General features: G+C 48.1%; 1 long non-coding RNA gene across 1 annotated transcript in view; it reads right to left on the bottom strand.

Annotated features, from left to right (window-relative positions):
- Positions 1–220: 220 nt before the first annotated feature.
- LOC142558239 (uncharacterized) overlaps positions 221–13000 on the bottom strand; it is a 36115-nt gene continuing 23335 nt past the window's right edge. Inside the window, exon 3 of the long non-coding RNA XR_012822992.1 lies at positions 221–452. This is a non-coding gene — a long non-coding RNA (uncharacterized LOC142558239). The remainder of the gene's footprint in view (positions 453–13000) is intronic.

Raw genomic sequence — 13000 nt, 5'->3', positions numbered from 1 at the left:
ATACGATAACAAAATACGAACGATTTCTCCGTCGGCTCTGCGGTGACGTACGCCATGGCCGCATGGAGAGCTGCAAGTTCTGCCGACGTAGATGTAGTCATGTGTGACAATTTGAATCTAACTGTAACCTGCTTAGCTGGAACGACGAATGCGGCAGTTGAGTTGGTAGGTGAGGTCGAACCACTGGTATATATGTATGTGGTCATGGCACGCCTGGTGCAGTAATAGGAGCGTAAGTTGCTTAAGAGCCGGCGATGGATGACTTGCCTTTTTGTAATTCCAGGAATAGGAAAATTCACTTGAGGCTGTCGCAGGCACCACAGGGGAGATGAAGGCTTCCCCACCGGTGTAAAAGATGAAGGCATGCGCTCTTGATTAGCGCTATAATCCCTCTTGAGAAGGTCGCTTGAGGTCCCTGGGCCGGTAGGGAGACCAAATGATGGTCTGGGATCCTTGAAATAGGGAGAATGTGCGCTGTGAGAAATTGAACAGCCAGATATGTCTTGATCGCATGGTATCACGCGATGGCAATTGTTGCTGCTGTTAACGTGCAACGAGGCAGCCCTAAACACATGCGCAGGGCTTGACTTTGAAAGCGGGAAAGTTCTCAAAAGCGCGAAAGTTCATCTTGCGTGTATTTGACAACACTGGTAGACTAACGTAGGAGTCCAAGAAACAGTACCCTGTACAGCTGCAACATAGAATGGACTGGTTTACCCCAGTTTTTTTCCCGCAGAGAGAAATTTGAAGACCTGAGCAATGGCAACTAACTTCTTCACATAGCCGCATTGAGGGCTCCACGAGAGGTTGCGGCATGCACCCAGAAAGCGATCCGTATTAACATAGGATACAGCTTGACCATTGATTAAAACAGAATACATTGACGTTTGTTTGCGCGTAAAGCCAACCAATGCACACTTTTCAGTTGACACACGGAGGCTTTTTTGTTCTTGGAGATAAGACACCGTCATGGTTGCCGCCCGCTGAAGCCTGGCTCGTGCCTGAGGGCGGGTCACCACAAAGGCCCAGAGGCAAATGTAGTCGGCGTATATAGAGACATTAACTGTCCGCGTTAAGTGCTCCGCTAGCGCTACCAGGACGAGGTTGAACAAAATAGGGCTAAACACTTCACCCTGCGGCACACCAAGGCAGATGTAATGTTCTGAAATTGGGCTGTCTTCGGTCTGTAAGAAAAAGCACCTCTCAGTCACAGTCCCGAATCCATTGATACATCCGGCTACCATCTCCCAGACTCAAGTGAGCCAAGTATGGCCTCATGGGCGACGTTGTCGTATGTTCCTTTTATATCTAGGAAAAGTGTCACTGATAGGCACTTGAAGCTGTTTTTGATTTTGGAACCAGGTTACGATGTCAATGGCGTTGTCGATGGACGAGCGACATCGACGAAAGCCCGCCATGGCATCCGGTTAGATGTTAAGTCTTACTCGCTTGGAATGGTACGTACAGCGGTACGTACCATTCCAAGCGAGTAAGACTTATTCTTTCCATCACTTTGCCGACGCAGCTCGAAAGCACGAAGAGACGATATGATGAGAGAGCAAGCGGAGACTTTCCAGCATAGAGTTTCTAAATAAACACCCTAGAGGGAAATGTAAGGCCAGTGTCTACGGGGGTTTTCATAAGGGTTGCCTCAACCTACATGGGAATGATCGGAAGTACAGGCTTCGGACTAACTTCGATCTTTAGACTAGAGGCATTCGCTTGTGGTGCAGTAAATGAAGCTATATTTAAATATTATCGCGTAAAGTCTAATTTCTGAAGTATTTTATACAATGTACAACACGTTACATAAACTTTGTATGACTTTGAGATTGAAGCACGGTTTACTATGGTTTATCAACAGGGCACACCAGGGTATGCATTCTTGTGCGATTCTGCTCCTGATTTAACGCCAGAGAACATTTTTAGTTAGGTTTACAACAGCAATAACAACAGTGCATTTACTTTTATAAAAATACTCATCAAGTATTTCTAAATATAAAGATGTATTGTGAGAAAGTGTTGCGCCCTTGAGAGGAATTCCAGAACAGTAGTCTGCTACGATGCATTCTCGCTGCAAACGCGAGACTTTTCTCGCAGTCAACAGGCACTTGCGAACTCTCTCGCTCTTTCGAAAGGCTGCGTCGGCTGTCACGATTGCTGAACGTCTGCAGCACATCTGCTGCAGTGCTATCTAGGACGCTTGTGGCCTCCTACGAGTATGTTTCATTATATTTTATATTGAACGTACCGCTTCCGAAGCCTTATGGCGTGGCTTTACACTTACCCATTTTGCGACACTAGACTACAGCCAGGAAGCAGCAACCTTTCCTACCACAGTAAGTTTGTGTTCTCAAAGTTCTAAAACACGCATTTCAATAAGCACATAAACGAGCATTGAATAATGAAACCCTCAATAAAATTTGATTGTAAAGCCACTAGAAGTACAACTGTTTGTCTTGTATCAGCAGTACCTCGCTTTTCCTATTCTGAAGCTTCATGAAGCACGTAACGCTACAGCGCCAACCTAGCACACTTAACAAACCAAAGTCCAAACGCTCGAAACATGTTCTTTCAACGTTCACGATGCCGTCGCTTTCTCGTCAGCGCTTCGACACCACACCCCGACACAAACATCATCCCAGCCGCTGGCCCAGCGCGCTATCGCCACGTCGAGCAACAGAACAAAGACAGAGCTTTGCGTTGCACTGTCCCACTGCAGGTATAGCAACTGCTCTTGGAGCGAAACCGAAACTGCCAAAAAATACTTGTAGACTAGTTCGTCAGTCAACACAATGCCAATCCGTAGTAGCCTGTACTTCCTATCATTCCTACGATGGTTAAACGATCGCAGCGCCAGATTTCCCTCTAGTTATACTAATATGAAACTATGCTTTCCGGGTTTCAGAATGGGGATCAAGCGGCTCGATTTCCATTGTTTAGGAACGGCGCCGTTCTGCCAAGACTCATTGTAGTAGTTAAGCAGCTCATCACGTGCGTCATGTCCGAGGTGGCATATGCCAGCATACGTGATGCCATCAGGTCCTGGTGACGAAGAACGCCTGCAGGTCGCCAACGCAGCATCGAGCTCTTCGAATGAAAATATCACGTTTATTTCTGGTACACGTGCCTCAGGGATGTCATTCAGTGCTGCGTCAGTAAAGATGACCACGGACCCAGCAACCCGTGCACAGCGCTCTTCAGCCACTTGAAGTTCCGAGCGGAGTTGGTAGAGGGCCAGAGCAGCAAAGGACTTCCTTTGATGCGGAAATGAGCAAGACTCCTAACCGTTCTCCATATGTGCGGGAGCGATTATCAAGGATCAAGCGACTGACTGACAGAAAGTTTTCCATCGCTTGCCTGCAAATTTATCCATACGACGCTGAATTTTCTTTTGTATGCGTCGTGAAACCCTCAGCTCCATGACGGATTTCGTGCACCGATACCTTCTCTCCGCCTGTCGGCGTGCCACACGCAGCCTCTCTAGTTTTATGTCTAAGCCTTGTAATGACCTTGTAAGCGAGCAGATGGATGTTTTCAATGCCTCTGCGATTGCATATTCGATAGTGTGTGAAAGGCCTTCCCGACATGCGTCATCCATATCCTTCTTAAACTTTGACCAATCAACTGTACACAAGGCAGTAGAGGAGCGTTGCTCAATTCCTGTAATCTTTATGTATGTTGGAATATGGTCGCTTTCATGTGTTTCTATGTCCGTAAGCCATTGGACGCTGGAGGCAAAGCGTCGTGACACCAAAATCCAAGCAGCTACTATGGTCATGCCTCGCAGAAATATAGGGCATTCACACGGCACAAATCAGGGTAGGCAGCAAAGGAGGCAAGACTCCTGCCTCGGGAGTCAATTTTAGTGCTTCGGCATAGCTGGTGATGCACGTTGAAGTCACCTGCGATAACTCAGGGGCCATTGTTCCCTAGTAATGTTTTCTTAAGTCGTTCGCCGTCAAAGTGACCCGCTGGGGATCTGTAGGCTCCAATTAGTGTAAATGACACATCCTTCTTTTGGACATTCAGGCAGACATATTGGTTGTCATGAGGCTCTAGCGCGTTAGTGACATACGTAAAGTCTGTGCGGATGTAGACGATTACTTTCGTGCTCACACCGCATGTGGACGAAACGAAAGATTCGTAACCGGGCAGTCTGAGTGGAGTTGATGTATTCGGTTCGCATATGACCAGTATGGAGGAGCGATTTGTAAAAATGTATCGGCGAAAGTCTGCTATACGGGTCCTTAGACCCCTGGCACTCCACTGAAAGATCGACGCACTTTTAACTTCAGTGCGGAAGGGGACTATTCGTCGAGCCATGATGCTGAAACAATGCTATAGCAAGCACTGGATTTAGTGCGTCCAGTATTTGCAGAGCACTTCGAGCTGCTGGTGTTTGCAGCTTGTTCAGTATGATGCGCATTGTATTAATTAGCGATTGCAGCATACAGCCACCTCTTGAAGGGGCAGTGCAATATGACAAAGACAGAAGGCAGGAACACACAGGACAGCTCTGAACTCACAACTAACTTTATTCGAAGGCATGCACAGACTTATGTACACAATCCATAGCCACGGGCTCTCCCATCGATGGCGTCATTATCAGCGCGCAGGCAAAAAACGCAACGCCTGTAATTTAAGGCTACACTATGAGACGGCTTAAAAATTAAAATTCACTGTCATGCAAATTTAACGATGGCATGCTTACACAACCCGACCCTTTTTTCCTGATATAGTAGGCCTCATTAACCTCCCTCGTGGTCTGATTTTTATGCGCGGAAAGTATTGTGGTGTTTTTATAGATTCGAGTGCACCCATTCTCAGAGCAATGCCGCGCGACATATGACGCGGCCTTACCCGTTAGCGATTGACGTTGGATAATGTCGTCGATGGGAGAGCACGTGGCTATGGGTTGTGTACCTATAGGGCTGTGTATGCCTTCGAATAAAGTTAGTTGTGAGTTCAGCGCTGTCTTGTGTGTTCTTGCCTTCTGTCTTCGTCATATTGCGCTGCCCCTTCAAGATGTTCAACCAGTACCAACTCGCCCAAATGTCGACTCTTTTGGAGCCACCTGCCTGTCTTGGTCGCACAAATCACCAATGGTAGACGTCGGGCGTTGTCCAGCAATGATTCTGTTGGTGAATGCTGTCGTTTCGGCAGAGCCGGCCAAGATTCGGCAGATGTGGTCTTGTCGGTGACCTTGTTCTTCCCTCCCACAGGGCCTGGCCTGGGCGGCAGAGAAGGAGGTGGTGCTGTAGGAAGTGGCATGTACGTCGCAGGGGCCTTCCAGCGCCGGGAACCTTCACTTTATCGGCAGCTTCGCGAAGAGATTAATGATCTCTCGCCATCTCTTTCAAGGTGGCCATTATTCTCAATATGTGGGCAATTCTTCCATGTAACTTCATGTAACCCTCTGCAGTTTGAACACTTCATTACAGTCGCGCCACATTTATGTGCAGCGTGGGGCTCGGCGCAGCGGGGGCATGCTGCCCGATTTTCGGAGACGCTGCTCCCGTGTCCCAGTTTCATGCATTTGAGGCATTGAAGAGGTTTCGCAATGAAAGGCCACACTAGATGTCTCAAGTGTCCCACCTCAACATGCGAAGGTGTATATTTACCCTTGAAGGCAATCTTCACGCAGCGTGAACTGTCTAGCCGCTTATCATCAACAATGACTTCATCATTGGCTGGCTTGATAAGAACCGGCAAGTCGCTACTAAGGATGGTGACGTCTACGTCGTAGATAACGCCGGTGACTACGCCAGATCCCAGAGGAATGTAAGAGCGCACTTCAATTCCATCGAGGTTCGTTACGCTGCGTAGAGGGGTCATAGCAGCCGCATGCTGGACATCAACCGCCAGTAGATTTTTTTGGTTGTTCACTCGAATGTCCGATATTTCATTTGGCACCAGGGCTTCCAGTGACATCGACACAGATTGCCTATTAAGTATACCTTCATGTCGACGGTGGGAAGCAGAGGCACAAATATGATGGTATTGGCGTTCGGCCTCTGCGTGTGTCTTACTGTTTGCGTGCTTGACGATGAGGACGTCCTGGTGTTCCTTCTCTTCGCTCTGCGGCTTTTGCACAAGCTGGAAGCCGTCATCGGAAGGGCTGCTGAGAGAGAAAACATGAGTGTCCTCGCTGTCGCTCTGCTGACCGATCCGCTTCCTGGAGGCGGCCGCCGCTGACTCCGCCGTCGCCGGCAGACATGCGGGGTGGTCCACTTTCATCACGATCAAGCAGGGAGCGAAGACCAGCGGATGAACTTAAGATTTTCACAGAAATAAACCGGAGGTAGAAAGAACTGCGCTGTATCAAAAAACACTTCGTCGTGCCCTGTAGGGAACGTTCTGCCGCAAGAATTTTTCAAATCGGCTCATTAATAGCCGAGACAGAAATATTTCAGTGCCGCGAATCCATGAGTTCAGCATGCGAGGGTCACTGCCAAGAGGAACAGCTCTCTCCACTTGCCCCGTCTAGCCTTCCCTGCGTTCTCCCATACCGGTGACGCATACGTATCAAGCCCTGCCTTCATTTTTTTTCTCCTCGCTTTTTTGCGGCGCGGCGCACTTCTGCTGATGGCGTCGCGCGCGAGCTGTTGTGATTGTCTCGTTTCGCCCAGCACAAGATTTTGGGCGCTATGTACGAGAATACCTTAGTAGCGGTATAAGTCAGTGCTCCACGAATACTGAGGCAGATACAAGCGGATCACAAAGCATGATCGCGCGCGGGAACACGGTAGAAAATGACAGATTCGGTGCCTGCGCGCGCGACTGCACGACGTGGGAACAAACAGACGAAACAGAAGTACATCTCTCTTGCTGCGGTGCGAAGTAAAAACACGCATACATTTGGTTTGCGTTTTATTATTTTTCAAATTCCTCTATAGAAGCAACATATTACAAAAATAACAGATGTTACTTGAATAATTCTCGAAATCACGTGTCACTATGATCGAGGTCACAGTATTGCCATCTACGTAGTCGCACTTGTGCGATATGCATCGACTCTCCCGCTGGGAGCGGTGCGCCCGCGAGGGGAAGGGCAAACGGTGTTCGGTTAGAAATGTCCGCTCTTTCCGCGTCGTGTAGCAATTGTCTACATAGCCGACAAGATCGTTATCGCGCACTGAATTGACGGCGTTTGTCAGCTCAAAATGGACAGGCCTGGTGAGGGGCCCTTTAAGCACAATTTCGGCATGTGCCATACAGGTCGCTATTACCGCAGCAGCAGCCTCTGATGAGAGGATGTGCTATGAATATTGTGGGCTTGTAACTGGCAATAAATCTACATCTTGCAAAAATTTGAAAACCAATTTCTGGTCAAACATTGGTTCTGCTCCAAGAAATATTAATAAGGGGAATGTGGCGTTGGTGTGCTAGTGGGAAGTGCCGTTTTCGGTCAAGGCGTATTTTGGGGCTAGTTGGTTCACATCCCTAGTAAAACAGCGCCAGAGAACACAAGGGACCCGACGAAGAAGAACGAGACGTACACAGGGTGCTCAACCTCTGCTTCCCGACACTCCTCCAAGACGTGGAGAACGGTCAGCCTCTCACCACACCTACCACAGAGAGGAGGTTCACCAGCAGGTAAGAATGAGTACCGAATGCGTGTCCTATTATCAGTCGACAGAACATGACATCAGTTGTCGCACTTTTGTTACTGATCTTGTTATTGATGGCCAATTTCGTAGTCGCGGTTTAATTAAATAAACTTGATTAGCGGTTTCCCGGTCCCAGATAGATTGCCAAAAGTTTCTCAGTTTTTTTGCGCAAGACACCCTTCAATTCTGTGGTAGGGATAGCCATGGCAGAGTTACAGGCTCACGTTGTTAAGGATGTAGCTAGCTCGTCTACAAGCATATTGCCCACTATGCCTCTGTGGCTAGCCCCCAACACATTAAGATACATTGGTTAGATGCATGCATAACTACACAAAGATGAGTAGAAGCCATTGACTATTGGATTCTTATGTTTCCGTAGAGACAGTAAAGTACTTACTACGCTTAGAGAGTTTGAAATTATGATAGGAATTTGAAATTTGAATGTCATCATGCGTTTTACAGCCGAGAGTATGGCCTAAGCCTCTGCCGTAAAGATGTTCCTCACTGCGTGCAGAACATCGAATTCCGAGAAGCATGGCCCGACTGCCGCACATGATACGCCATTAGGTGACTTTGATGCGTCGGTATAAACTTCCGGACAGGAATACTTCCACTTGAGTTCCAGAAAGTGCGTACGGATGTGCATCTCTGGAGCATGCTTTGCGACTTCGACAAATGATGTCTCGCATTCTATCAGTTGCTACAGCCACAGCGGCAACAGCCGTGTTGGAGTTGGAGCCATCAGTGGCTGTACACGTAGTGGGACATTGATTTCATTGTCCAGCTTCCTCGCGTGCAGTGAGAACGGCTTTCTCATTGAAGGTTGGTTTTGAAATAGTTTGGCAGATGTCAAATCGCTAATGGTTTTGTAAGAGGACTTTTCAAGACTAGAGTGCATTTTGAGGAAATATGTGACGCTTATATTTGTCCTTTGCAGGCGGAGTGAACACTCATTGGATTCTAGATACGAAAACTCTGCATAGGACTTGTTCTGAAGGCACCTGTGGCCAGGCGGCCAGGAGAATATCTAAATGGTGAATGGGATCCAAAGTATTCAATGCACTTGGAGCGGCAGAGTGATGCACCGTGGAACCGTAACCTACACGTGACCGCATAAGGTTCCTGCATTAAGCAAGCACTGTCACTGCCCGATGTGGTGTGCGCAATAATTTTCAGTATGTTCGTTGTTTTTGAACTTTTGGCTTTCAGGTACTTTACATGTGGAATGAACATAAGTCTAAGTCTAGTATGAGACCAAGAAAATTGTGCTGAATATTCCGACGTAAGCTCTGACTATGAAGCTGGGTACTCGGCTCTGGCCCCTCTTTCTTGTAAATAGGACGCGGGAGCGTTTCTGGGGCAGGAGCCACAGGAGCCGTTCACATTTGCCCATGGCGAGCCCAGACTGAACGTGTCGCTCGCAGGCTGCGATGCGAAAATGTCAAATGACCTGTTGACAAAAAAAAAAAGAAAAACGGCGTCTGTCATCTGTAGCAGCGAAACGAAAACTCGCATCGCCATGGGCTGCGATGCCGCGCCACGAGCACGGCTCAGCGGAGCAGTGCGGGCGAACACCCGCGGTCTCTGCGCGAAAGGGGAGAGGGCATCGCCTCTTACTCGCTCTCTGCGCGAGCCCTCCTCGAAGAGACAACGCTTCCTAGATTATGACGTCATGTTACTCGGATCGAAATTGCTACTGTCAAGCACGGCCTGGAGAAAGCAGTGACGTCAAAATCACCGCTGCCCACTCAGGAACATCCCCACTACATTCTATGGCAGTGGGGAAAGGTAGCATGGCGTCGTGGATCGAAGGGCCTTGCGCTATCCAGGAGGCGTTGCGCAAAGCGGGCTGCGGCAGCGGTGCGCCAGATGTCGCGCGAGGCACCGACGGGCACCACCGCGCCCCTGGAGGCGTCGGCACCGCGGGCTGCTGCCGGTTGCCGGCTCGGGTAGCGCGTGCCGCTGTGGCACACATTGCTAGCAGCGCAAATCTCGAAGGACCGCCCAGCGCCGTTCCATTGGACACTGATGCTTTCACAACTCATAAGAAGCGCTTCGGAGTCCTCGGATTTTTGTTTTCGATTGTTCGAAAGGGAAACGATGACACGGATAACGGCAAATGCGTTATTATGATCCTCACTAGAGAGTGGAGAACGCACGAGTACGTCACTTACGTGGTGGGACCGAAACGTACCCGAACGTCAGTGAAACTGAAAGGGTTAAGGGTCCATAAGGGCGCAAATCAGTCTGTAGCTCGTGCGGGTGTGAGTTATAGACCGATTTGCACTCTGAAGTGATGTAAGTCTTTGCAGTATACGAAGAAATTAAAGGGATAAATAAAACCAAGTTTTCTTGGTGTTACATTGTTCCGGTCGCGAGGTCAAGGTTCACTCTCCTCCCAGATCGATTCCTATCAGCCGCCCAATAATGCTCGGCCGACAGGGTAACTTGTACATACGCTGTTGCAGCATATTTTACGATTCGCTTTCTTAATACAGTGAGAAACTCGAGTGCTTTTCAATGCAATGGGCGTTAGAAAAAAAAAAAACCTGATAAATTGAGACACGCTTTATAATAGAGAAATGAACTTATTAAAAAACAAAAGAAAGGAAAAGACGTTGTGAAATACAACACATGTATCTTTTTCCTTGTGTGATTGCAGCGCGGAAAAGATACCGAGAAAGAGATGTAACAAACGGCACAGTTGTGCGACTCTGCAGAGTAACAATTGAAATTCTAGATAAGCTTGCTTTCTGGAGCTCGAATTAGTATTTTGCAAAGCGCTCGTTTAACTCGCACAATATTTTCCCACACACACCGCCTATAACATTCCTTCCGCATTTAAACTTAGTGATGCATCATCAATTTTACCTAGAACCTCGGGAAAACGTGCGCATAACAATCTTGGGTGCTTTAAAATTTCCGCTAGAACTTCTCTAAAAAAATTCAGCGCGTACCGCGACTTGCCTCAATTTGTTTTATTCGCCAGATGAGTGCATTTAAAGCGTGCACGTATAAACAAGCGCAAAGGTGTTTTTAAAGAAGAATCGGTGACGAGTAAGCGGTGAAAATGCGAGAAATGCCTAAAGCCTGTTTCATATGATGCAATTTTCGTCGCACCAGAAGTGCGATTTCCGTGTGACGAAAACGGCAGTCGCAGTGCCTACCCACCCCGCGATTTTCGGCTGCGACCAACCGGTTGGTCGCACTGTCGCAGCAATTGCTGCGATTTTCCGTCGAAATTGCGCAGAGAGCTATTTCGCCGGTTTGTTTTGGAACATGGCGTCTCGCTCAACAAGTGCAATGCGCGAAGACGCGTTATGCTGAATTCGGTACGTACGCGAAGGGACAATAAAAAACTTGTACCGCAGCTTCTATTCTCCCTTTTCTATGCGTTCGTTGACACGCTACGCAGCAAATGAAGTGCACTTTCACGTTTGCTTCGTACACCGCTACGAGTTGCCACGAGACGACATGGCCTTTTGGGGTCTTCACAATTTTCTTTTCTTGAATTGCATACGGATATCGTGCGTACGGAACAGCTTAAGTAAGTTCAACCTCGGCAAGGGCAAATGGCAAGGCAGCAAAGTACCCGAAGTTTCGACCTTGTGCTGAACGCGATACCGTTCAGTTGCATTTTCTTGTCGGTTTTCAAGCAAGAATTTTCCGATCCATCTTGAAAGGTTATCTTACCTCACTTACTTATTAAATTGGACGAACAAGGAAGCCGCACGGGAGCAGCAGCTCCCAGTGGCCATCTAGGCGGCCCCAGGCCCGGGCCTCCCAATCGCCGGATTCCAAATAAAGTTATCACACACACACACACACACAAACGTATAAGCTATCGTAATGAATTTTCTACGATAACATTAACTCTGTGGCTTGGATAAACAGCATCGCTAATTTGTTTTCGAATATTTCATCCACGTTAAGTTGCATTCCTTCTCTGGAGAATATTTTTCCTTGCATAGAAACCAATAAACGCTGAATATGTTGCGGACTGTGTATCCTTACTGCACCTGTCCAAAGCAGAGTCCAAAGACTGCAAAGCTCCCTCCTCCACAAACAAGGGGTAGTGTACACCGATGCGGCAGAGTACCCAGAAGGGCACTACGCTGCAGTAGTAGTGAGTGACAAAGGCGAGCTAATCTCGAGCGGTAGTGTGAGACACTCTTCACCAGAGGAGGCAGAGATGGCGGCGGTTGCCCTGATAATCACAAACCCATCAACCAGAATAATTATAACGTATTCTAAAACTGCAATCAAAGCCTATCACACCGGCAAGGTGTCCAAAAAGGCTGGCAAAATTCTGCAGGCAGGCAAGCAGAACGTACCCAACGACCTAATTAGAATAATATGGGCGCCCGCTCATAGTGGACTCACAGGGAACGAGAACGCCAACGAGGTCACCCGAGGACTCGCACACCGGGCCCCAGCGCAGGCAGACTGCTCCCTGTCCATAAAGCTAGACTTAACCACTTACAAAGAAATTCTAGAACACTATAAAATGGGCAGGAGGGCACCCCCTCACCCCCCCCCCCCATACATTTCTAACAAAGAAGGAATGAGTAATCTGGCGAGAACTGCAGACGGTTACCTTCCCAAACCCGTATATCCAACACAAATGGCATCCTGAGGTGCACTCTTCCAAATGCAAAAACTGTGAAGGCATATTGACCCTAAATCCCATGCTCTGGGCTTGCCCAGCGCTGAATGGCCTACATGGGAACAAAGAGTCGTGAGAATCCTCCCTCCGTAGCCAGGAAGAACAAGCCCTAAAACAAGTCATTGGTCCCAGGCCACTACCGGAAGATACCTAATTCCGGCCGACATCTAGGGGGGAGTTGGATGGTGAAAGGGAGAGCTGCGTCTCACCCCAATCACCCATATTCTCTGACCGTTGACAATAAAGTTCTCTCTCTCTCTCTCTCTCTCTCTCTCTCTCTCTCTCTCTCTCTCTCTCTCTCTCTCTCTCTCTCTCTCTCTCTCTCTCTCTCTCTCGCTATAGTGGCACAGTGACAACGCATCGTGCTGCACCGTCATGTAAAGCTCGTGCAACAATGCGAAAAGCAGGCAAACAGCCTGTTCTTGTGGAGGTGAAACAGTAGAAGACGACACGTTAAAGAAAAGTTAAATCAAAACTGTGCAGTGAAGTCAGCCAGTTGCATCCCTTCCGGTGAGTCTGAATGTTTTTTGTTTTCTTTCAAGTACGAACGGTTCTTGGATTTGACAACTGATCAAGTGTGCAGAAAGATGCATGACTTACATGTTTCTATTAACAGTTTCTAATAAGTTTGTGATCACATGTATTAGTGTGCAAACATAACGATATGCACTGTGAATACTACGTTTAAAAGTACTGAAATATCATGCTACTCGCAAGAACT

Source organism: Dermacentor variabilis, chromosome 9 (genome assembly GCF_050947875.1).
Source record: "Dermacentor variabilis isolate Ectoservices chromosome 9, ASM5094787v1, whole genome shotgun sequence".
NCBI lineage: Eukaryota > Metazoa > Arthropoda > Arachnida > Ixodida > Ixodidae > Dermacentor > Dermacentor variabilis.
Note: the sequence above shows the minus strand (reverse complement) of the source record. Positions and strands in the feature narration are given on the sequence as shown.